The sequence below is a fragment of the Perca flavescens genome, chromosome 15 (assembly GCF_004354835.1).
Source record: "Perca flavescens isolate YP-PL-M2 chromosome 15, PFLA_1.0, whole genome shotgun sequence".
NCBI classification, from domain to species: Eukaryota; Metazoa; Chordata; class Actinopteri; order Perciformes; family Percidae; genus Perca; species Perca flavescens.
Window position 1 is genome coordinate 24,244,654 of NC_041345.1, and position 25,636 is coordinate 24,270,289.

At 43.0% G+C, this 25,636-nt stretch overlaps 1 protein-coding gene across 6 annotated transcripts in view; it reads right to left on the bottom strand.

The window, feature by feature from the left end:
• caskin1 (CASK interacting protein 1) overlaps positions 1-25,636 on the bottom strand; it is a 149,905-nt gene that overhangs the window by 107,481 nt on the left and 16,788 nt on the right. The gene's annotated exons all lie outside the window — the stretch shown is intronic.

Below are 25,636 nucleotides of genomic sequence, written 5' to 3' on the forward strand. Positions count from 1 at the left end.
CAAACTAGGTTGAGCGTCATTGCCCTTTAAAAAAAAACTGTTACAAACGACACAGAGAGAACTTGAGGTTGAGATTCCAGAAAGATCATGGTCATAGCTTAAATGATGAGAGAGAATGCAACCAGCTGTCTCCCAATAAGGAGTGACAATGTGTCGGATAATCACCATGCATAATTGAATCACTCAACTCATCGATGTAAGAGCTTATTGTTTTAAATAAAACCACTAACGGTGGAAAAGATTGATGTAACTTATTCTATGTCCGAAGCAGATGTGAGGGTGAGGATCGGAAAGGCCAGGACAGCTTTTCTCCAACTGAAGAATATATGGAGCTCAAGGGACTTGTCGAAACTTGGAGGTCCACCGTCACCACCACCAAAAAGATCCAGGCATTTATCAACACATGTCTGCGATGCATCCTCCAGATCTGTTGGCCTGATGCCATCAGCAACCAGGAACTCCGGCAAAGCACAAACCACTGCCAGCGAGACGAAGAGATCATCCAACGACTCTGGAGAGTTAGTTAGGGCATTCCCTCCGCTGTAGCCGTGATAAATTAGCCTGAAGCTAATGCTTACCTGCTCAGGAGGAAATTAGCCAACTCTGCGTCCTTGGGCTCTAAGCTGTCTCCATCTTTCAAATACATCTCCAATATTTACCCGGGGTTTGTTACGTCTCTGTTAGAAACATGCTGGTTTTTTTTTAGGTCGGTAGTCTATCTCCGTTGATCCCATTTGTTTGTTTGTTTGCTGCTTCCATAGCTGTACTAACCGTCACAGCTGTGGCGCACTGGGTTTATGTTTTCACAGGGATATCTGGAAACGGTCCGGCTGTCTGTACAATTGATAACACACAGGCCAAAACACAAACAGAAATTCCGTCACAGAACAGAACGGAAATTTTCAAAAGGAGAAAATACTGGCATTAGCATTGTTGTCAGAAAAGATAGTATTTCAACTTAGCATGTTTCCTTAATATCTGATCACGCATTGTGTTCATTTTTGGATTTAATACAGTACATATGTGACATATTGGACCTTTAAATGTTCGTTAAATTTACTACTCTAATCTAGGGCTCTAACGATAACGATATGTCTCGCGATAGACACATAATCAATATCAATAGAAAATGCGGTCGATAAAACGTTCGATAACTTGTTTTCCTTCATCAGAAGAAACCAGATGTTGTGAAACAAGTTTGGTTGCATGAACAAAGCCACTCACTCTCTGGTAACCTAGCAACATAGGGAGTGACACTCTAGCAGCCAATCATGTAACAGTATCATGTATGGTTGCGCCACATCGCTGTCTCGTGTTCTTCAATAACAGAACCGGCGTGGAGTGATAAGTGGAAAGTGAGTGCCGCAGCGAGCGAGGAAATTCTTGATAAAACAGGAAAAGTCAGTTTGGCAGTTTTGGGGATTTTATAAGTCTGACCGTAGTCAGACCAATGTCGTCAGACCGTCGTCCCCACCAACACTGGTACTACCATAAACTTGTTTTACCACTTTAGCCGCTCACACTTTTTGAGCACAGCCGTGTTCGCCATCAACGTCCAACAACATCTGCAGCTGCAACACGGCACAAGCAGCAGAGCACCATGGAGAGGTACTCTGCATCAGCGCCTTACTAAACACTACAAGCAGCAGAGCACCATGGAGAGGTACTCTGCATCAGCACCTTACTAAACACTACAAGCAGCAGAGCACCATGGAGAGGTACTCTGCATCAGCGCCTTACTAAACACTACAAGCAGCAGAGCACCATGGAGAGGTACTCTGCATCAGCACCTTACTAAACACTACAAGCAGCAGAGCACCATGGAGAGGTACTCTGCATCAGCGCCTACTAAACACTACAAGCAGCAGAGCACCATGGAGAGGTACTCTGCATCAGCGCCTTACTAAACACTACAAGCAGCAGAGCACCATGGAGAGGTACTCTGCATCAGCGCCTTACTAAACACTACAAGCAGCAGAGCACCATGGAGAGGTACTCTGCATCAGCGCCTTACTAAACACTACAAGCAGCAGACCACCATGGAGAGGTACTCTGCATCAGCGCCTTACTAAACACTACAAAGAAATAACGGAGGCAGACATGCTGAGCACTGTCCAGATGCCAGATTACCCACCTAGCACTAAACCTGCAGAAAATAGTTCTTTTCAGGTTTCTTATATTTAACATTTTGCACCATTTTATTACACTTTATTAAGCATTTCTTACTTATTCTTTAATTATGCACCTTAATGTTAAGAGATAATTGTTAAGTGTTCATTGTGATTTTAGACCTATGTTTACATTTTAATTATTTGAGTGTTTTCCATGGTTGTGTTGACATTTCTGCTTTTATAACTGACGGGATTATAATCAGAGGAAGGTTAAGTTTAAAATAAAAATGTTTAAATTTAATATATTTTTCTCCTGGTCCTTATTTTAAATAGGTCATAAAAAATATCAATAATTATCGATATCGACCGATATGAAACACTTATCTCTTGATACAGTTTTCAGCCATATCGCCCAGCCCTACTCTAATCTTAAATTTACTAGGACTTTCCAGTGATTATGGGCCACATCAGTAGTTTAGAAATGCCGTAGAAAAACATGAACTTTGACATGACACAAACACTGTGTTGTGTAATTTTTCAACGATTAACCAACTATTTATCGTTCACACACACGTCCAATTATCAATAAAAGAAATTGCTTGAAATTTAGATCTCACAACCAACAATCCCACCCCAGATGTTTATCTTCTGACTGATAACAGTCATTATTCGCACGGCCACAAGAGGTCCTTATCTGGTAAATGTAAACATAGTTCCTTTTAGACATGTGGACAAGCCACAAATGCTATCATCGCTACAGTGAGAACAGTCTAATGAAAGAGGAACTGGAAAATCTTAGTTTAGGAGTGGGAGAAGACAGAAAAACAGGAAGGAAACCAATAAAAAAAAAAGGACAAAAAAAAAATAAATCTGTGAAATAAAGAGAGAGAGGCCAAAAGCATAGATCAGGAGATGGAAAAACTATGCTGCAGGCTGTGTTGAGTGGAGTGAAAATGAGAAGAGGAAAGAGTGTTGTAGTGATCGTGGCCAGGAATAAGCCAGCGCTCAGAGCTGCAGCGTTTAACACAACAGCAGCACACCCAACCACCTCACCCTGCTGCTTTATACTCCCCCCCCCCCTTCACCCTCTCATCTTTCACCATTTCTCTCCGCTCTGTTATTCATCACTTATCAATATCTCTTCCATCTGACTCTCACACCTTCTCTTTCTCTCTTTTGCTCCCCGTCCCTCTATTACAACCCAACGGCGTGGGCTCGGGCTATTACGGAATATTGTGATTGCTCGCTGCATTTAGACTGTGAGAGGAGGAGAGGGGGAGGTGAAATAGAGAGATGCAGGGAGATGGAAAGACAGCGATAGAGATGGAGCGAGATAAAGGAGAAAAAAAAAACTTGTACGACCTTTCTAGTTAGCCTTGGGGCGTTAATAAAGCAGAACAAGGTGTGTGTGTGTGTGTGTGTGTGTGTGTGTGTGTGTGTGTGTGAGAGAGAGAGAGAGAGATCTGTCTGGCCTTGCAATGCTGCAGTAAATCTGCCCCTATGCAATAAAAGGGCAAGGGCTGAGAGGAGAGGAGAGGAGAGGAGAGGAGAACTGTTGTGTCCCAGTTTTACTTTAACCTCTATCCGTCTATCTTTCCCTCTTCTCCCTGATGACACCACACACATTATGTGAAGCTCCAGAAGGCCTTTTGATGCCTGGGACTGTCAGTGAGCTCTCAGCCTCCCTGGGCATGACTCATAATGAACCCCCCACCTATACACACATCACCTCTACTCCTCCTCCTCCCCGCTCTTCTACCAAGGGTCCTCCACTCACCCGCCATTCTCCACTTCAACTCTCTCCTGCTCCCATCACACCCTACTCTCCTCTTTCTAATCCTCTCTTCTTTCTTCCGACCCTGCTGCGCTATCTCTCTCCTCCCTCTGCTCCAGCACTCCCTTTTCTTCTCCTTCTTTTCCTCTCTCTTACTCTTGCTCTCCGTCATCCTCTTATTCCATCCCGGCTGGCCTGTAAACTCCCACTTCCTTTTCTCTCTCAGTTGCTTTTTCGGCTCCCCTCTCTCTGTCATCCTCTTACTCCCCTTCAGAGCAGTGCTGTGTTATCTCCAGCTTTCAGGCTGAAAATTGGCTCAGGAAAAGAGCCTCCCCACCAAACACACCCCCCCCCACACACACACACACACACACACACACACACACACACAGGCACACAACAAGTCAGACACAATAAACCAGTAATGCAAACATGACGTAGAACTGAAGCATTTTCACAAAAACGCGTGCAAGTGACCATTCGCACGGGCCCTCTTAGCTAGTGTTGCTAATGTTATATTTTCCGCTTTCGCGCGGTAGATAACGTTTGCAGATTTAGCCATTTTAATTTCTTAGAAATGTTAAAACATTGAGTCCTTAACTTTAGACAGGGGTAGACAATAGCAGGCTTCTCGTTTCTAGCTGACGACCATTGTTTTCTTTGGCTAATATGCAGTGTGTTAGTTTCAAATATTTCCAGGTGATTTTAATGATTCCAGCTGACTCATTTTAAACTACTATCTTGTAAAAGGGTCTTAAATATGTACTTAGTGCACTAGGCCGGATATGCTAACAAATGTAGCTTTTGTTTACAGTGGCAGATAAACACACTGTTACTCTCGTGTTTTTGGTTTTGGAAAGGCTTTAAAAAAAGACGTCACCCTCTTTGAACACCACATATCTCTTTTATTACAGCACCATGACCGCTGTTTTGGCATGTTGAGAAATCCAAATCTTGACAGTGGCTAAGCTATGATTTGGCAATGTCAGGAGTGAGCGAATGGTCAGTTAGGGAAATGTAATCACTTGCATCCACATAAAACACACACACATTCGCTTACACGTGACACTGCCATTAGGTCCCTGAACTATCAGAGCGTCATATTCAGCAGAGAGGGACTCTCAAATCTGACTCCTAATATAGCTCATAAACCAGGCTGGCTGCACTGATTCAACACTGGATCACTGAGTCTGTGTGTGTGTGTGTGTGTGTGTGTGTGTGTGTGTGTGTGTGTGTGTGTGTGTTGTGTGTGGATGCAAAAATGAGTATCTCTGATTATTGTGCAGATCAATTACCCAGCAGTAAATTACCCTGCCGCTATACTCACATAATTATCAAAGACACATAACAGCTGAGCCTGCGTGTGTGCACGTGTGTGTGTGTGTGTGTGTGTGTGTGTGTGTGTGTGTGTGTGTGTGTGTGTGTGTGTGTGTGTGTGCAGGGGAATGTCTTCGCATATTGATTCTTGAAACATCAAATTAATCAAATATTTTAGTATTACACCTTGGTAGTTGAGCATGTAGTTAAAGTTTAATCAAGTCAACAGCGTGTGACTGGAAAATGAGATGTTTTCCAAAGTGCGCTACTGTATTAAGTCTACATTATGAAATCTTTTAACATTTCATAATACTAACAGAGTTTTTCTTTCTTCTTGAGAAGTCTTATGCTGTTTGGATGTTGCTGGAACATTTAGCTTTTTTGTTTGCCACAGGTTAATTATTCTGATTATCAGTTTATCAACTACTCGTAATTTAATTGTTTGGTAACATGCACATTCTGAATCGTACTAAATGCTTCAATGTAGCGTAACAGAAGCCCAAGTAGAGATGAGACGATTAATAAAGTCAGCAACTGACTCAGTAATAATAGTAACACAACAATATGAAGCTAACGTTTGCTAACTTACAACCACCATGCTATTGGTCATAACAGACCGAGTAAAGCTGTAGAACCAAAGCCCCTTATTGATAAGGTTTTTATTTGTAAAATAAATAATGTATAATTTCCTCTTACAAAAATCACATAGGCTCATATTTAAAATTTACTGTGACAGCATTGGCTAATAGAGAGAGAGACACAAACATGTAACGATAAAGTATGTAATAGGGCTGGATTAACCCACTCAAGGGTAGGGATGCCCTGATCCGACTTTTCGTTACTCCCGATACGATACCAGGCCTCTATGTCTCACTTTGCAGAAGTGACTGGGATCATTCTTTTTTTATGTGTAAGACAACATCGTTACGAGGTGCACCTGAATACACAACGAGTTTACGAGCGGCACCTGAACACAACAGTTCTGTCGGAGCCCACACAGCTTCATCATTCTTTTTCTTCGTAGTTCGTTTACATAACTCACAGGGAAGGCAAAATGTTGCCGCACCGAACCTGCCCCAGGCCTTTTCTATTTCAGTCTGTTTATTTAATATGGTTATGTTCTATTTTATTTACTATAGTGCAGGAGCTGCCTTAAGACCCGTATCATTAGTGGTAACAAATTAAAAAATTATATCAATACCACCAAATTACCCCAGATTTCTACAAAGTAATTGCTACACAGTGAACCTATTAACCGATGGGACCCCTGAGGTTGGTAATTTTGCTGTTTCGTTTTCTCAAAGGCTGCTTTGGAGAGAAGAGGTAATAGATTATGTAACAGAAAATACTGAGTGCAGATGTAGCAAGACATCTTGCTACATCAAGACAAGAAAAATCATTTACCTGAATATTTCAATACAAAAATAACCGTCTAGGTTGAAAAAAAAAAAACATGCATCTCTAAATAGCAAACGTCTGTTGTTAAAATTAACAGAAAATGTGTGACTGTGTGTGAGAGAGAGAGAGAGAGAGAGAGAGAGAGAGAGAGAGAGAGAGAAAGAGAAAAGGAAGAGAAAGAGAGAGAGCAGGGTAAGAAAGGCCAAGTTTAGGAGGGCTTTGATGTGCAAGATGGTGCATCCGTCTCAGAGTGTAAATGTCAGGTTTCTAACAGAGAACGCCCATGGAGAAAGTCTAACCCTGTTTGTGTGTGTGTGTGTGTGTGTGTGTGTGTGTGTGTGTGTGTGTGTGTGTGATATGAGTAGTACTGTAACACACACATACAGTGAGGTCCTGGTATGGATCTATTCCAGTTGACTACTGGTACACACAGGGCTATTTCTGTCTGACTGCTGGGAAACAAGGACACACATGGATAGATGGAGAATGAGGGAGGGAGGGAGGGAAGAAGGGATGGAGGAGGATGGGTGGATAATTGAAAGGAGGAAGGACAGAAGATGAGAAGAGAAGTGGAAATTAAAGCGGTCACTGATAGATCGGCTCAATTGATGCTTGACGTGTTACATTTAAATCAATCAATAAGTCATTATCACAAGTGTTTTTGAGACTTAACATGACTAACACAGAGGACTGGCATACTGAGTGACAGTGATGTTATAAAAAACTCAACATACTGTACTGTTTCAACCTAAAAATATCAGAAGCAGCCCTAAACAGCCCAAATTCGGTCTCAAAGTCTCAAAGAGTAAAAAGGAGGTTAGAAGGGAGGGAGAGAGACATGTAAGAACGAATAAATGCAGAGAGGTGGGGGAGAAAGAGAAAGCAGGGGAGAGTCAGAGACAAGCAGGAAGCAAAAGGGTTTTTAGGGAAGATACTGACATTTTTTTAGTTTTTAGTTATGGTCATGGGAAGAGTGGTAGAAACAAGTAATACCAACCTTACACCAAACAACTTTTCAAGCGATTCCACTGTCGCAGACTAATTTCCGTTTGGTGTAAGGTGGTCATAAAACTCAGTCTTTTTCCCGTCTTGATGTTCCGACAAAATCAAACGTGTTTGATCTTATCATAAGTTTTAAGTCCTTTTTTTTTTGTTGGGTGTGTTAAATCACGTGAACATCGTCAAACAACCAATGGGATTTTCAACCCTTCTGAAGCGAATCATCCAACATCCAACAAGTTTTACCAAAACGCGGGTACTGCCGCCATTCATCTGCATGTACGGCAGAACAGAAAATCAGCAAACTTAACCTTGAGTTACCAGCTAACGCTAAGCTAGCTTGGTTACATTTTTCAAAACGAATCTAGTTGTAGTCTTGCATATTGCGACCCTGCAAGATCCCCAGTCTCTGGAAAATCTTATAGTGTTTAGTGTACTGTCTAAAAACTTGGTGACATTATGACAGATGTGACGTGAGATGGTGTCAGATTTTAGTCTTTTCAAAGTCTTTTCAGAGTCTTCTAGTGTATGGTAGGCATATGTAAAGTAGGCTAAGTAAAGTTTATTAATATAGCACCAATAGTGGCCAGGTTAGTTCAGTTGGTAGAGCAGGCGCACATATAGAGGTTTATTCCTCGACGCAGAAGGTCCAGGGTTTGAGGCTGTCCTGAGACAATTTCCTGCATATCTTCCCCCTCTCTGTCCCCTTTGATATCTAGCTGTCCTATCCATTGAAGGCAGAAATGCCCAAAAAACAATCTTTAAAATAATAAAAAAATATATATATATATATGTCACATAAATTAATACATTAATATCACAATAAATCTGTAAGGCAAGGAACATAAAAATACAGAGAAATACAATCAACGATGTGGCTAATCGACTGCCTGACCAAAATGATACTTCTTTAGCTGCTTTTTTTTCAAGTCTGTAGCCATCCAGCTGCCTGGGGCTCTACTTAGACAACGCCGTGATTTGAGCTTAATGCTAACGTCAACATGCTAACGTGTTCACACTGATAATGCTAACATTCACTCATTTTGTGGTTTGGAGTCAGTGTGCAGGCATTACACTCATTTCATCACGCCAACAGCCTTCAAAAATAAGGGTGAAATTGTGAAATATATACAAATATATGTGAAATAGCTGGAAGTGTTGCATTTTATTGACAGTTTCATTACAGCGATTAAAAAAACAAAAAACAGCAAAGGTGACTAAAGTGGTAATTAGTGAATGAAAAAGTATTTCTGTTAAAGAAAAGAAACCTTGAGCAGTTGAGTGGTGATCATTACATGGCTGTGTTGTAGGTACTTAATACTTTTCAGGTATCAACCGAAATGACCCAGTACCAAGTAGTATCGAAACTTCTCCAGTCAAACGATACCTGCATTCAAACCTCTTTGTACCCAGATCTGAATTTTTTTTTTCTTTATCCGTTTGGTTTTGCTAGCGTTGATTTAATGCGACATGTGATTGGCCCACTATCATTTTTAAACCGATACAGAGCCTTACTCTGTTGCTTTACTAATGGAATTAATGATGAGGAATTTACTTTATACTGAATCTATGAAGACTTGATGTAGATTATGGTGATTAAGTGTTGAGTTGGCATTAACAGCAAACAGCAGCAAATCAAAATCGAAGCAGATGAGAAAACAGGAAGATGTCCTCCAAAAAACCTGATAAAATATACTGGGGAACAGGGCGAGGCCGGTCTCTAATAGAAGACATGAAAGAGAAAACAAACAGGTCAAGAGTTTGATGTGCTTCTCTGAAATTTTGACGACACACCCTGATCTCCCACACACACACACACACACACACACACACACACACACACACACACACACACACACACAGCAAAAGGGATAGATTTACAATCACAGGAAGCCAATCCCACAGACACAGAACCACCAACCCTCCCTGGTCTGAACCTGATCCAACAGACAGAAGTCTCGGCCTACTAATAATACTGCTCTCTCTACCTCCATTATCTGTTTCACTCTATTATACTCAATGCAAAAAATGCTTGTAGATAGCTGTAAATGCTGTACATGCTGAGTACAGTACACGCATACAGGTAGGGCTCTGCAATTAATCAAATTTTGCTATCTGCAATTTGCAAAAACAATGCATCGAGAAAAACAATACGGCCGATAGTCAGCGAGGTCCTGTTTGTGGTATCTGGTGGCATGAGAGGAGAGGAGAGGTTTTGGTTTTTAAAGTCCCTTTATTGGACCATTTCCAGATAAGATTTACAGTCACAGAAAATCAACAGACACAAACAAAGAAAAAGAAACCAAAAAAACTAAACAAACATTAAAAACCAAATACTATCAATACAAACTTTGTGCTTTTTTCCAATCAAAAATGAACCACCAACTCTCCCTCCTCCCCAACAGAGCATAACACTCCCCTCACAGCCCACAAACCACTAAAAAACAGCAAATTGTCCATCATTTTGTAGTAAGCGTGTTCCACCCTCAACCGGGCCTGGACCAGACCTTCCAGCACCGGTACTGGCTCCACACTTCCAGCTCCCTGAGTCCGGTTCCTGCGTGTAAGCCAGATGGCCAGTTTTGCCGTTGCAAACAAAAAATTCAGTAAAATGTGAACTGTCCTTTTGTGCTTTGTGTATTTGGGACCAAAAATGAACAAGTCCAAAGAAAAAACCTCTCCAAAACCCTGCACCCACCTTTTAAGAACACCCAACAGATCTGCCAACCGAGGACATTGGACAAACAAATGTGCTAAAGTTTCCACCTCGTGACAAAACATACATCCCTCCCCTAGCTCGGGATCGATGTGCGCTCTGTATCTGTTCGTAGCTATAGCCCCATGCACAATCCTCCATTGGAGGTCGGCTGCCCGCTTTTCAACGGGCAGCTTGTACAGGGAACGCCAACTGCCTTTCGGGGAAACCTCCGGACCAAAAAACTCAGTCCACCTCGACTCCTTCAGCTCAGCCAAAAACCGTATGTTCAGGACCTTTATGCAGGTATAATATAACTCTTTCTTCCCCGCATCTTGAAACTTGCCCAATTGAGGGGTTGAGAAAGACAGTAGCTGACCCGCCTCCTCCTGCCATCCCCCCACAGATGGGGTAATGGTCAGAGAGGGGAAACTGTACTCCCATCCGTCACTCCACTGCTCACACAGGGACCGATTCTCTACCAGAGTTTGCTGAGGTGATCCCAGGGCAGCACAAACTTCTTTCACCACCCTGTCGATCAACCTACTGGAGGTGATGTTGCTCATCACTCTCAGCACATCAACAGAGATTGCCGTCATCTTCATCAGGTGACCCAATTTAGTACACCCAGCCTCTCTGAGACTGGCCCTCAGGCTGGCTGACTGCAATGTTCGAGTCCTCAGGAAGTTGTTGAAAAACAAAGGTTCTTCAAAAAGCCACATTCCTGGAGTTTCTTTTTACATCCCGAGAATATTGGAGTACCTGCCACGCCTGCAGCACAGAGTTGTAGAACGATGTCAACCCATTAAGGTCCATCTCCTCGGTTCTTAAGAGGAAAAGCTGTTTATCGTATCCCAGACGCCCAGCTCTCCTCAGCAGCAGTCGGGCTGTGTCCAGCCAGCTGGGGCCACACTTATACAATAGTTTTTGAGCAGTCTGGAGTCTAAAGGAGGCAATTTTTGATTGAATATCCACCAGCCCCTGCCCCCTTCAGCTACAGGCAAATATAAAACTGCTGCCCGAACCCAGTGTCGCCCCGACCAGAAGAAATCCACGATAGTTCTCTGAACGTCCTCCATCAGGCCTCTTGGTGGCACGATGGCAATAAGCTTATGCCAAAGGGTCGAGGCAACCAAATTGTTGGCAACCAGAACTCTTCCCCTATTCGACAGCTGGGGTAGCAACCATGTCCATCTAGACAACCGAGCGCACACCTTCTCCTTCACTCCCTCCCAGTTCTTTTTAACAAAACCCTCAGATCCCAAAAACACTCCCAAAACTTTCAACCCTTCCTTCCCCCACTCAAGTCCCCCTGGCAGACTGGGCACGGCTTTTCCTCTCCATTGCCCTACTAACAAGGCCTCACTCTTAGCCCAGTTCACCCGTGCAGATGTGGCCCTCTCATACAGGGATAAAGCATCCTGTAAACACTGAACATCTGTCTGGCTGCAGACAAAAATATTGACATCATCTGCATAGGCTGAAACAACAAGGGGACGCTCAACGCCCAAGGACCCAGGCAGGAGAACACCACTAAGTCGAGCCCTCATCCTGCACAGTAGAGGTTCGATTGCTAAAGTATATAGCTGTCCCGAAATAGGGCAACCCTGTCTTATCCCCCTCTGCACAGGAACGGGCCGACTCAGCCCAGCCCCCGTCTTCACCAAACACTGTGCACCATTGTACAACAAACCAACCCAAGACAGAAACCCATCACCAAAACCAAATGCTTTAAGTGCAGAAAACAAATAAGAGTGATCCACCTTATCGAAAGCTTTTTCCTGGTCCAAAGAGACAATACCAACATCTAGATTATATAGTTTACACACATCGAGAATGTCCCGAACACAGAAAATATTGTCCATAATCGATCTATCTGGAACACAATAGGTTTGGTCCGAGTGTACAATTAGTTCCAGGACAACCTTCAACCGGTTTGATAATGCTCTGGAAAGTACCTTATAATCCGTACAGAGGAGGGAAACTGGGCGCCAGTTCTTAAGTAACGCCAGATCACCTTTTTTGGGCAGCAATGACAACACTGCTCGCTGACAAGAAACAGGAAGAAAACCTGTTGTAATCCCTCCATAAAAACCTCGTGAAGGTCTGGTCCAATAGTATTCCAGAACTGTTTATAAAAATCTGTGGAGAGACCATCTATCCCCGGGTGCCTTTCCTGTAGCCATCTGGTTGACTGCAGTTTTCAGCTCCTCCAGAGTTAGCTCGCAGTCCAAAAGCAGCTTTCTCGTCCAGACTGAGCTGAGGAAGACCCTCCAGCAGCTCCTCACGACTCTGCATGCTGCACTGTTGGGCCCCAAAGAGGTCAGCATAGAACACCATCGCATGGCTCCTCATCTCCCCAGGACTGGTGGTTACTCTACCTCCTGGAAGCTGAAGGCATGTCATTTGCTTCCTCTGAGCCACAGATCTCTCCAAATTAAAAAGAAGGAGCTTGGGGCATCCATGTCCTTTAACTGGAGGAAACGACACCTGATAAGGGCTCCCTTCACTCTCTCATTCAGAAAAGAGCTCAATTCCAGTTTTTTCTTTTTTAACACCTGCCCTAAAGAAGGGTCAGAGTCCCTATTTAAAACCTCCTCAATACTGCTGATGCTGGCTTCAAGTTTCATGACCTCTGCATTAATCTTAGCAGTGGAATGGGAGGTGTATTGTTGACAAAAACCCGAACTTGGGCCTTGCCAACGTCCCACCACTGCGTCAAAGACTTAAAATCTGCTTTTTTATTTTTCCAGCACTTCCAAAAATGCTCGAAAGTTTCACAGAACTTGCTGTCTTGTAAAAGTTTGTTATTAAAATGCCAGTAGGACTTTACCCTCTCACCTGGCGAGACAATCAAATCTATAAAAACAAAGTGATGATCCGTGAAGCCAACAGGGGTTATTCTACTGTGGACCAGTCTAGAGCTAAGGTTTAGTGAAATATAAATCCTGTCAAGTCTGGCTGCACTCACCCTATTATTAATCACCCTCACCCAAGTGTACTGTCGGGATTGTGGATGTTTCACCCTCCATGTATCTACCAAATCCAGCTGGTTAATGGTGCTATTCAAACTCTGGGCTGAATGTGGGTGAGGTTCCTCGCCTATCCTGTCCACAGTGAAGTCAGGAGTACAGTTAAAATCGCCACCAACAATAAGCTGATCCTGATGGTACTTATTTAATTCAATTCTTAACTGAGTGAAAAATATCACTCTTTCTGCTCCCTGATTAGGGGCGTATACATTAACAAACCAAAAACCAGAACCCTCTATCTCTGCCCCTGACAACCAGCAGGCGTCCCTTTACCACTTGATGGAGGATATGATGGTTGCATTCGCTGCTGCCTTAAACAGGACAGCAACTCCTGCACTAACATTAGTGCCATGGCTAAAACATAGGGACCCTCCCACCATAAACCCCAATCTGTCTCTACTGCTGGATCAGAATGTGTTTCCTGCAAAAACAGCACATCAATCCTTTTCTGACTAGAAACCTCAGAAATTAAAGCCCTCTTCTGCCTGTCTCTCCCACCATTGATATTAAGAGATCCTATTTTTAGGCTCCTCATAGAAAAGTCAGAAAAAAAAAAACAGACAAGTTGAGACAAGCAGAGAACAATATAAAGAGGAAAAAAAAAATTAAGTGTCATGATCATTGGAAGTTCTTATTCTTTTTGAGGTTCTACGTCCTTTTTCCTTTCTTAAAGTTGTAATGTGCTTTTTGAGGCGATAGCGTTTCTTTTTATCCAACAGGTCAAAACCAACAAGTCTTTTCAGTACAGCAACAGACTTGATAAACTTTTCTGTGTCTTTGAAATAATCGGTTACTTTCACAGATCTTTTAAAAGTTTCATTCAAAAAACGATCAATTTCCTCCAATGAATACAGATCTGTGCTCAGATTAATTTCTCCAATAGACACAGTATCAGACTCTGAATCAAACTCCATGTCATCACTAGCACATGATGCCTGACTACTGAACAGGCCTACCCCTGTTCACCAGAGGGGATCCCAGTGTGATCTCTGGTGAGACTTGTGGAAGCTACTTCCCCAGTAATCCCTGACTGTGACTGCGCTGTAGCACCTACACACTCCGAATGACTCTCTACTTGGGGGAACCTGCTGCTGCTCAGACTGGCTCTGCTTCTCCACATTACCTTCCTTAACTTCACCGCCGGCTGCATCTGCAACGCCGCGACCTGCCGCCACGCCCCCAGCATCAGCTGCTCCAGCCACATCGGACCCGTCACCGGGCGCAACATCATCCGCCCGGGCCGCCAGCCTCATCCGCGGCCGGGTTTCAGGCGCCGCAGCCTCGCCAGCAGTCGGCGCCTGCGGTCTGTGTGGACATGCAAAACGCTTGTGTCCCACATCCCCACACTCAAAACATTTCAACTGTCCAGAGCTTGCATACACCATATAAGAGCCTTGACCATGCTTCACTCTGAAGGACACCTCCAGCGCCTGTGTGGGCGAGTCCAGGAACATGAACACCTGCCGCCTCAGAGACTGCACATGTCGCAGTTTGGGATCCTTGCATCCTAAAGTCACCGTTTTAAATCCACTCGCAAACTTTCCAAACCTCTGAAGTTCATTCCCCAACAACTCGTCGGGTATGAACGGAGGAACACCAGATACGGTAATCCGCGTGGAGGGAACCGATAAAGGGGAAACCTGCACAAAGCTGTCTCTGATAAACACTCCGCTCTCAATCAGCTGATTCACAAGCTGCTCATCCTTCATAAACACCACCACTGCTTTGTTCATTCTGGATGCAAAAGACAAGTTGTCATGGCCTACCTGTTCACCAACCGCCAACAGCACCTCCTCCACGGTAACATTACTCTCCGGGGGAGCTATCCTCACGCCCTGCCGGAGACTCGGAGGTGGCGTCTCAAAGGACGCCATTCCTCCCGAAAAAAACACTCGGCCGAAACCCCGAATCCTCAGCAAACACTCCACAAAAAAATTAAAGAATTAAAGAAACTTACCTGATCATGCACCAAAAGACAGATTGAAGACACAGTCAGAAAATCCGAAAAAACAGGGACAGAAACAGTTTGAAACTCCGCGCCACTCGCACCTCCGCCACCACCACTCACACTCACCGGAAACGGAAAGGAGAGGAGAGGAGAGGAGAGGAAGGGAGAGGAGAGAGGAGACGAGAGGAGAGGAGAGGAGAGGAGAGGAGAGAGAAGAGAAGAGAGGAGAGGAGACGAGAGGAGAGGAGAGGAGAGGAGAGAAGACGAGAGGAGACGAGACAAGACGAGACGAGAGAGAGGAGAATAGTGTAGTGGGGCATGTAATGAACTGATATCATGCAGTGTCAGCAGCAGACCCCTAATTTACTGGTATAGATTAACCCTCAGAGAGAGTTACACATTGAGTCAGACAGTTCAAGGGGGAAGAACAAGCAGAGGTTGTTTTGTTTTTTTTTCTCCCTCAAAAGGGTACAGGTGAGAACTGTATGTGTGTAATGTACTCCAGGTACAGTACTTTCAGTTCTGTTTCCCCTCCAGTCAGCATTCACTCACACTCCGAGGCTAAAATGTACTGCTCCCCTCTTCAGGTGAGGCTTGCGAACTCAAGGACTGTCAACTAAACGGTCTTCTGTCTGCTGCTGCCATCCCTTTTCCCTAAAGAAGTGTATGCACTATCCCCTATGGACCGCTGATGCACTTTATGGACTGCTGAAGCCCTGAAATACTTGTCGTCTTGATTGTTTTTAAAGAACTGATTTTATTTCTTATCCTATTTATTCTATATTTAAACCTTATCTTTTTTTAATCATAGGCTAATGAATTACTGCCACTGCCATATTGCTGGTGCTAAGAGCGAATGTCGTTCTCTGTGTGTCTAACATGCTGAATGACAATAAAATTGAATTGAATTGAAATCAGACTTCAATAAAAACAACACATGTTGCTGATTGTACTCCCAAAGAAGCAGCCGTTTCCCACTGTTGTGCTACCTTAGTTTGACGTAGAGGAACACATGCTAACATGCATACTGTAAAATGACAATTTTACAATTTAACATGCTGATGATTAGCAGGTATGGCTAAGAAGATGATGGTTATAAGAAACTAAAATAAATTGCACCTAGTACATGTGGCTCTTTGTAGATTGGTTTATTTGAATGAATGTACTTATTGGAAGTCGCTTTGGATAAAAGCATCAGCTAAATGAAATGAAATGGAATGTATTGTGGCGTATAATGTTTACTGCCATCTTAATTTATCATATTAGCATGCTATAGTTTGCTAATTAACACTGAAGACAAAAGTACAGCCGAGGCTGATGTTATTAGCTTTGCAGGTATATGTTTTAATAATCACAGCACTTGACAGAAAAGTGAATACATCAGTATTTAGGGGTGCACGATTCAGAAAATGTCACAATTTGATATTGATTTATAGGGCCGTTACAGAGTCAACGCATCGGTACGCATACGCGTCCGCAAGGCTACGCATCGCTACGCTTTGGCCGCCATTATGCGTCGATGCGTAGCCAAATGTGTCGTCCTAGTTTTTGATACGCGACGCGCCGGTGCGCACAATACTATGCGTTGTCGGTGGGGGCGACACTGCATGTATTGTAGTAGTGCCCTATATTTAAATATAGGATACTATATTCTTCATTATCAAAAAATATTGAATCAACTTAGCAGACCAAATTCATCAAACATAGGACTACTAAGTCACATTTTTCGGTATGTATCAACGTTCTGTGTGTGTCTATGCTGTGTGCCCTCCTCAAGAGGCTGAAATAGCGTACAGCAGGAGAGAGAGAGAGAGAGAGATAGAGACCCAAATGTATTTATATATTTTTAAAACCTGCTAAACCTGCTAAATGTATTGGTCAGTGCTACCCAATCGTAGTACACTGTACTGGTGGGGAAACACGCCAGCATCTGATAAAAAGAAGTCAGCCAGCCAGCTGCTCCCTGACGAGAGCCACTCTCCGGGAAGGTCTGGCTCTGCCGACCGAACACCGTGGAGCACTCTGCTGCCCCCTGTTGCGTGGGCGGTGTATTGCATTTCACGCATCGTCCGTGACGCTTGCGTCTACTTGCGTCCGCTGTTTAGACTATGAAAGGGAGCGCGTCGCTCGCGTTGCTTGTTCGCATTGCTTGTTCGCGTTGCTTGTTCGCGTTGCTTGTTTGCTTGTTCGCGTTGCTCGCGTCTACTCTGTAACGGCCCTTAGGCTCACGATTTGATTCAAAATCAATTTTCGATTCAAAAACGATTCTCAATTAAAAAAAACCTTGGGGAGCAATAAAGTATCTATCTATCTATCATGTGATTGCAGTAGACATACAATAAAAAAATTAAAAAACAATTAATTGATTTTTGGAATTCTATGAATCGATTTGGAATCGGTAGAGCTTGAATCGCGATTCGGATACGAATCGATTTTTTTGCACACCCCTATCAGTATTCATCAGAGGGTGTACGCGTAGCGGCAAGTGGCACAGCGATCTGCTACGCGTGTGTGGAACACATCCCAAGCATACTCCAGAAAGTAGTATAAACAGAACATTTGAGAGTATAACGAGGCTTTAACCTACTCCAAGTTGGATTATTCTATAGTTTATACTGTCCCAACTAACTAACAAGGGTCAGTGCTGCTGACTATTTTGTTACCAGTGCTGTGACTGATACAAAAGGAGTGCTGGGGGTGGTTGAAGTGGATACCTCTTCGTCATGGTTCTCATTGTGATCAGGGGGAAAACATGTGACTCGTGTATAAAAAGACACATAAGGAGCCTCAGTCCTGTAACTGTCTTAACACTAACCAATGATAGATCCAATTCTCATATCATTGAGAATGCAATTTTTTAACTTAAAGTTTTAAGGATGCAGCAAACCTTAAAATAAAATGTAATTATGACTTTAAATGAGAGATTTTGATGCCTAAATGTACTTTTAGGATTTCATACTTTATGCATTATGGGGTTTTTTTGTACTAGGAAGCACGTTATGGGCCTCAACGCCAACAAAGGCTGATTTTAAAGAGCCTGGAGTGTAAAGATGAGAGACTGACTTTCTCATTCGACTTTTGGAGTGGGGAAGGTTAAGGAAGCAGGGTTTCCAACTGATATATCCAGAGTTTAAAGAGCACACTGTGATCGTTGAAACCCAGGGGCTCTTTTTCTTTTATTCTCCCTCTCTCTGAATTGTCAACCTATCAAATGTCTCTTTGTATCTTGCCTATTCACAAACACTAACCAATGGAAAGCTTTGGACTGTTTCTGACAGAGAGGTGTGTGTGTGTGTGTGTGTGTGTGTGTGTGTGTGTGTGTGTGTGTGTGTGTGTGTGTGTGTGTGTGTGTGTGTGTGTGTGTGTGTGTGTCAGGGTATGTCGTCAAAATTTTAGAGAAGCACATCAAAATCTTGACCTGTTTGTTTTCTCTTTCATGTCTTCTATTAGAGACAGGCCTTGCCCTGTCCCCCAGTATATTTTGCGTGCGTGTATGTGTGTGTGTGTGTGTGTGCGTGTGTTTGTGTGTGTGTGATTGAGACTTGGAGGGAGAAAGAGAGAGAGAGAGACTAGAGTTACATTGAGAACAATAGCCTTATTGTAGCTGTGTCTGCAGCTACTGTCTGCCTGCTACTGATAGCCCTGCCCTGCCCTGAGCCAATTGGCCTGATTGTCTGTATAACAGATCATTTTTAAGATTGGTGACCAGATATTTTACCTCAATGAGAATAAAGTTAAAAAATGTTGTTATAGTTTGTAACACAGGTTTTCTATTAAAAAGTTTAAAGCCCAGTAACAGTAACCTCATCATCATCATCAGTTTTTTTTTCTCAGACTTCAGAAAGCTCACAGACATTATAAGACTTATACCAGAGGCTGAGCAGTCCTTGTGACCAGTAAACTAGAGCTGCAAAGATGAATCGATTACTTGTCAAATATTAAATTAATCGTCAACTATTTGGATAATCGATTCATCGATTTGAGTCATTTCGATTTTACGAAGAAATGTCAAAATTCTGTGATTCCAGCTTCTTAAATGTGAATATCTTCTGGTTTTTTAGCTCCTCTGTGACAGTAAACTGAATATCTTTGAGTTGTGGACAAACAACACATCGTTGTCATATTGGGCTTTATATATATATGTATATATTAGGGCTAGACCCGAATATTCGAATATTCGTTTGGTGGGTTGGTATTCGAATTGAAAATTTGACATTCGAATATTCGTTTTTCTCGTTCACACTCCAGTCCAGTTGGTGGCGGTAATGCACATTTAAGTTGGTTTGCCAACCGCCAATAAACTACAAAGAAGAAGAAGAAGATGCTGTCGGTACACGATGACGCCCACTTTGAGCATTTAGCAAGCTGGGCAGAGAAGCTAGCGGCAATAAGTGCGGAAATGGAAAACGTTTGTTTCGCATTTTTCCGTTGTGATTCGGCCAGAAACTTTAACATTGTGAGGCAAAGAGATCGTTTTGGAATATAAAGCTTGGATATTACATTTCCTTGAATCAAGTTTTGGTCGAAATACCACTTTGTTGCTGAAAGGACAACGACAACAGGTGTGCATGCACTCTCGGCTGCGCAGATTACGGCTAAATTGTTTTATTTTCTTTTACTTTGTAACAGTTGTGTACATGGCTGTATATTTTAAAGATTTAATGCTTTAAAGTTCTAAAAACACTCATGAGTGGAAGTTTTATCGAGGTTACAGCGACGCCCCAGTCACAAAGTGTCCCGTTGACGAGACGGTGATCCTTGAGAGGTTAAAAGTTTATTAATTCTGAACGTGTCTGGCCTGTCTATTTATATTGCACCAAATACGACACTGTACTCCCTTGTGAAGTCGTTTGGATGAAAGGTTCTCAAAATAATCAAAATGCAAACAAACAGATAGACACATAGAGATTCCTGCCTTTATTAGAGATAATAATATGTTCAGCCCCCTCTCTCCGAAGCTTCGAATATTCGATGCTCATTACTACCGAAGCTTTGAAGCTCAAAAAATGGTATTCGGACCAGCCCTAATATATATATATATATATATATATATATATATATATATATATATATATATACACACACACACACGGGCTCAACTGACAGCTGTGCACAATGTTATTTTTGAAAACAGAGAGGGCGAAATGCCTGCCTCTGGACACTTTTTTTTTTTTTTTTTTGTAAGCCGTTTTCATTTAATAAACCTTCTAAATCTTCCATTGCCTTCTCGTCTCTACACTGCACTTTTGGGGTCCAAGCCTGCAATTCCAAGTTGTGACAAATTTAGCTTGTGTATATAAGAGATTCTCAGAGAAATTATGCTGTAAATTATACAAGCAAGAAGCAGCCCAACGTGTTTTGTAATGCACCAGGTTAATGTTTATATTAAGAATGGACCGTTAAAGTATGTTTACAGTACTTTTTACTTATACATCCATAGTCAAAAGGCATATATTAAAAGACTGATTTCTGGATTTTATGAATCAATATCAGGTCACTCAAGCAAAGATCGGTTGTAATTGGAGAATCGATTATTTTAACCCAGCCCTAGATGAATCTGCCAATTATTTAAATTGCTTAATCATTCAGTCTATGAATTGAAAAAAAAAAAAAAATGCATTAAATTTTCCTAGAGCCCATAGTGGCAGTTTCAAATAGTTGTTTTGTCCAACTAATAGTCCAAAACATAAATGTTACATTTACAACACAAATCCTTACATTTGAGAAGCTGGATCCAAAAGCTTTATTCATTATCTAAATAGTTGCAGATTATTATTTTGTCTATCTACGATTAATTATTCCAACTCTGCTTGTACTGCCGACCTGTCCAGTAACTCAAGAATGTACGTGCAGTGAAGAAACCTGTCGGTGCAAATTTCTCTCCTGACATTTTAACGATCCGTGGACCTGCTACAGTATGTTGCATCTTTGTGCAAGCAACCGGAACTAAAGAACGAAAGAAAGAATGAGAAACTGCACTGAACTGAACTCAAACAAGTTTCCCTTTTGCTACCCATGCACCCAGCACCCCCCACCCGTGTGTTGGCACTCGGCCCTGCAACCATAGTAGCATGCAGACGGGGGCCCAGGGTTCCCCCGGCAGGGTGACCAGGGTGGGGGCAGCAGAGAGAGGGAGAGAAGAAAGAAATGGAAAAGAGATGATGCAGGCAAAGATAAAAGCCTCGAGAGCTGGAGTGATTAGGGAGAAAAATAAACGTGTGAAAGGGAATTTCTCCTCGTCAATCCCATGAGAGTTTAGCGAGAGATTTGGATGAATGAGAGATGAGAGGGGTGGGGAGTTTGGCAAGGAGGAAAGAGGGAAGGAAGGAAAAGAGGACGAACAGCGGGATGAGAGTCCAACTGGAAACTGAAAAAAGGCAAATGAAGCGAGCAGAGAGAAGGAGGGCGGAATGTGGGAGGCATACAGAAAGGGGTGGGGGTTAAAAGGATGGATGCAGGGATGATAGATTCAGAGATGAAAAGGATGGACAGGAGGGAGAGATGGACATATCGGTGGGGGCATGAATAAAAGAATGGAGTGGGAGGAAAGATGGGAAGGGATGAGACGAGACAGGGGGAATGAGAGCAGAGGACAGAGACCAAAAGAGGGATGAGAGAAGCTGCCGCCGGTGGAAAATGATTACGAGAGTGAGAAGAAAGAAAAAACAGAGATGGAGGGATGATGATGGCTATGATGAAGATGATAATTGTTAACAGAGAGAAAGAGAAAAAAAAGACACTGAATGTATGATAGCCAGTGGGACATTAGGTCTGCCTGTGCTAATCCGTATTGTCAGATTATAGTGTAATCCCATGTTAAAACGCACGCACGCGCCAGCACACACACACACACACACACACACACACACACACACACACACACACACACACACTAAAGTACCCGCAATGCTGAATTGGAATAACCATCGGTGATCAAGAAATTTCCTGGCCGGCTCTGTGTGCTTGTTGCTATGGCAATGGCTCCAGGAAGAGGAAGAGAGAGAGAGAGAGAGCAGGAAAGTGAGGAAAGATAAGAAAGGACAAGAGGGGGAGGGATGGAAAACAGTGAAAGAAAACTGAGACCAGAATCAAGCGGGGCCACAGCGGGTTTGGCACAAGGTACACACACACACACACACACACACACACACACACACACACACACACACACACACACACACACACACACACACACACACACACACACAGTATATTGATGCACACACACTCACCACACACAATCATGTGGAGCCAAACTACATCTTCTGCATGTGTTGAACAGCTGCATACAGCCAGCCCATTAGCCAGAACATACATAACAACGGTGCTCATTGGCTGAGGGACGCCACTACTTCTCCTCCATTGGTTGACGTGCTGCAAAACAACCATCTGATTGGCCGGAAGTAACACACACCTACTGTACCAGAGGGATCAAAGGAGTTGAATTAACTGAACATGGATGTTGGTATGATACTATATACAACACACACATGCTGCACTGAGGAGCTCATGTCTGCTCACAGTTTTTTGGAACTGCGTGCTTTTTACATTCATGCTACTTTGTAAATGTCAAAATGTAATCATTACAAAGTTGTCTTTGAAATTAATTTGTGAAACAAAATTTCTTCCGGCAGTCTGTGCTGTGAATTTAGCCTGACATTGCTTTGATGTTGGGTTTACAGCAGAAGCCGCCCCACATTTCTTTCGTCTGGACTCAGGTGACATCAACTGTGATCTAATCTAACAGGATTTAGAGTTTGCAGCCATGCTAGCAGCTCTGTGAGGCTTTATCTAGGCAAAAATGCTATGATGATAGAAATGTCAGCATGCTAACATGCTCACAATCATGGATGTATAAAGAGAACTGGATACAGCGTTGGAGGCGGGCTCCCGTTCATTCCTATGAAAGTTGCTCAGTGGCACATGAAGCCAAAAAAGTTTGACTGCTAAAATCACACGGATGATAGGCGCTGCTTCCACACTGTGTGGCCCGTAGAGCAGTCGCACTGAAAACATCCGCCGGCCGGCTACTTCCGGTTTAGCGCTCTGCTAGCTTGAATGGGAATAAAATGAATAAATCGTGCGGCTCTTCTATACTTTCCAAATTTTATCGGACCGAATGGATCAAATTCTCATAGTGAAAGGAGTCATTTTGCGGGGGTTATGACCATACACATGAAACCGTAGATGCCCCACTATCTCATAACTATTGGGCTAACTGTCCGCCATCTTACCTGGGTACTGTTTACAATCGCCACCTATGGGCAACAACTACAGTATATTATCAACTCTGCAGCACCTATTGCTTTACCAAAAGGACCAAAGAGACCAGGGAGGCTGGCATCACTTTCTACACGTCAGTATAGAGTAGATGAGAGATTTATTTTTTTACACAGGTCAACTAAAACTACAAAAAGGTCAGTGAACTACGAATCTGTACCGTTAGCTACCAACAGACCAGCTGAGTTCTAATCCAAAGTTATTACTGATTGCTAGCTCTCAACAGCATCAATCCGTTAAACAGATAATTTATGACCAGCAAGCATTGTTTACTTAGCTACGCTAACTTAGATCACAAAGGTTACGTTTAGTTAACGTTATTGCAAAGTTATTAATACTGTCACTACCCGATGTGAGTTGAGTGCAGATGTGAGTCGCGCATGCGTCACTTTGCGACGAGTGCAGATGTGAGTTGCGCATGCCTACAAGATGCTAACGAGAGACTTCTGTAATGTCAATACAGTAAAAATGGACCTACATAACGAAGTTCATTCACTGCTGGCTACAAGTTAGCAATCAAACACAACAAAGGTTGTCACTTGAATGGCATTTTGAGCTAACGTTAGCAATCTAACAATCATAGATAGCTAAAACGTTTTTGAAATGATTTCCATCTTCTGTTATTGTATGTAAATAGAAAAGTGTATTATTTTATGGATTTCACAAATTTCAGTATGACACGTTATGCCGTAAACCGTTTAAATCCGAGCATGCGCGACTCACATCTGCACTCTACTCACATTGGGCAGTGACAAATACTACCCTAACATTTGACCAATAACCTTAGGCCGCTGATTGTATGTCAACCAAGACATACAAAACATAAACATACAACTTGTCAATGTGAAGACGTGCTCTCCTAAATCCCATAATATAATATAATATCTCAAGACAAATCCAGCAAGCAATGGTACAACCTACACAAAGAGTAAAGCCCAGGCAAATCAACACATTAGTAACGTTAACCACATCCTGACAGCAACACTAACCAAGCTCACAATCACACAAACCCATACATAGAGTACTGTAGAGGAAGTTGTATAGACAAATGCATGTAAAAACGCACACACAGCTATTTGTAGTGTAAGAAGCAACACACACTCATAATGCACAAACTCATGCTCTTCTCTGGGACAAAAAGGAAGGGCAGATGTTGGACCATCGTGGTGGCTCATTGGGATAAAAGGTATACCATGTTAGAATCTGGCCTGGGACTTTCTATGTGTCCTTTTTCACCCCCAGCTTCCCCTCTCATTCCCATCCTGTCTTTCCACTGTTAACGTTTAAATACAATACAAAAAGAGAAGGGGGCAGCTGTTACTTTGGTGGAATCTTTCCGAATCTCTTCTTTCCTGTTGTCAGCTCGGGCTGTCCAGATCCTGGCCCAGTTTGACATGACTAATCGCCCTCACCGGCTCCCTGACAGCAACACACAGCCAGCCAGACTGATTCATTGGGCGGGCACGGAGGAACAGGGGGTGGGGCGGGGGGTGGCCAAGAGAAAGAAGGAAACAGAGATGTAGAGAGAAAAATGAAAACGCAGTGCAAATGACAGACCTTCCAGGGATTTATGGTGTGTGCAACCACAGAATACAAATGTAACCAGTCCCTGCTACATATGTGACAACATGCATCTTTTTCAAAAAAACATTTGTCATTTTGGCATGTCTTTCTTTGCATCTGCCTTGATCTTTTCCTAGTTCAACAAATGAAGATGTAGTTTCATATTTATTCACACATTAAGGATGAACTGTAATAACTTTGGGGATCCCTTAAAGGTCCCATGACATGGTGCTCTTTGGATGCTTTTATATAGACCTTAGTGGTCCCCTAATACTGTATCTGAAGTCTCTTTCCCCAAATTCAGCCTTGGTGCAGAATTACAGCCACTGGAGCCAGTCCCACAATGAGCTTTCCTTAGGATGTGCCATTTCGGTCTGTAGATATTGAGGAGGAGGGGGAGGGGGGGTTGGGGGCAAGGTGGAGGGTGGGGGTGTGGCCTTGACCAACTGCCACTTTGCTCGTTTGAAAGCCATGATGTCTCTTTCTCATGGGTGGGCCAAATTCTCTGGGCGGGCAAAG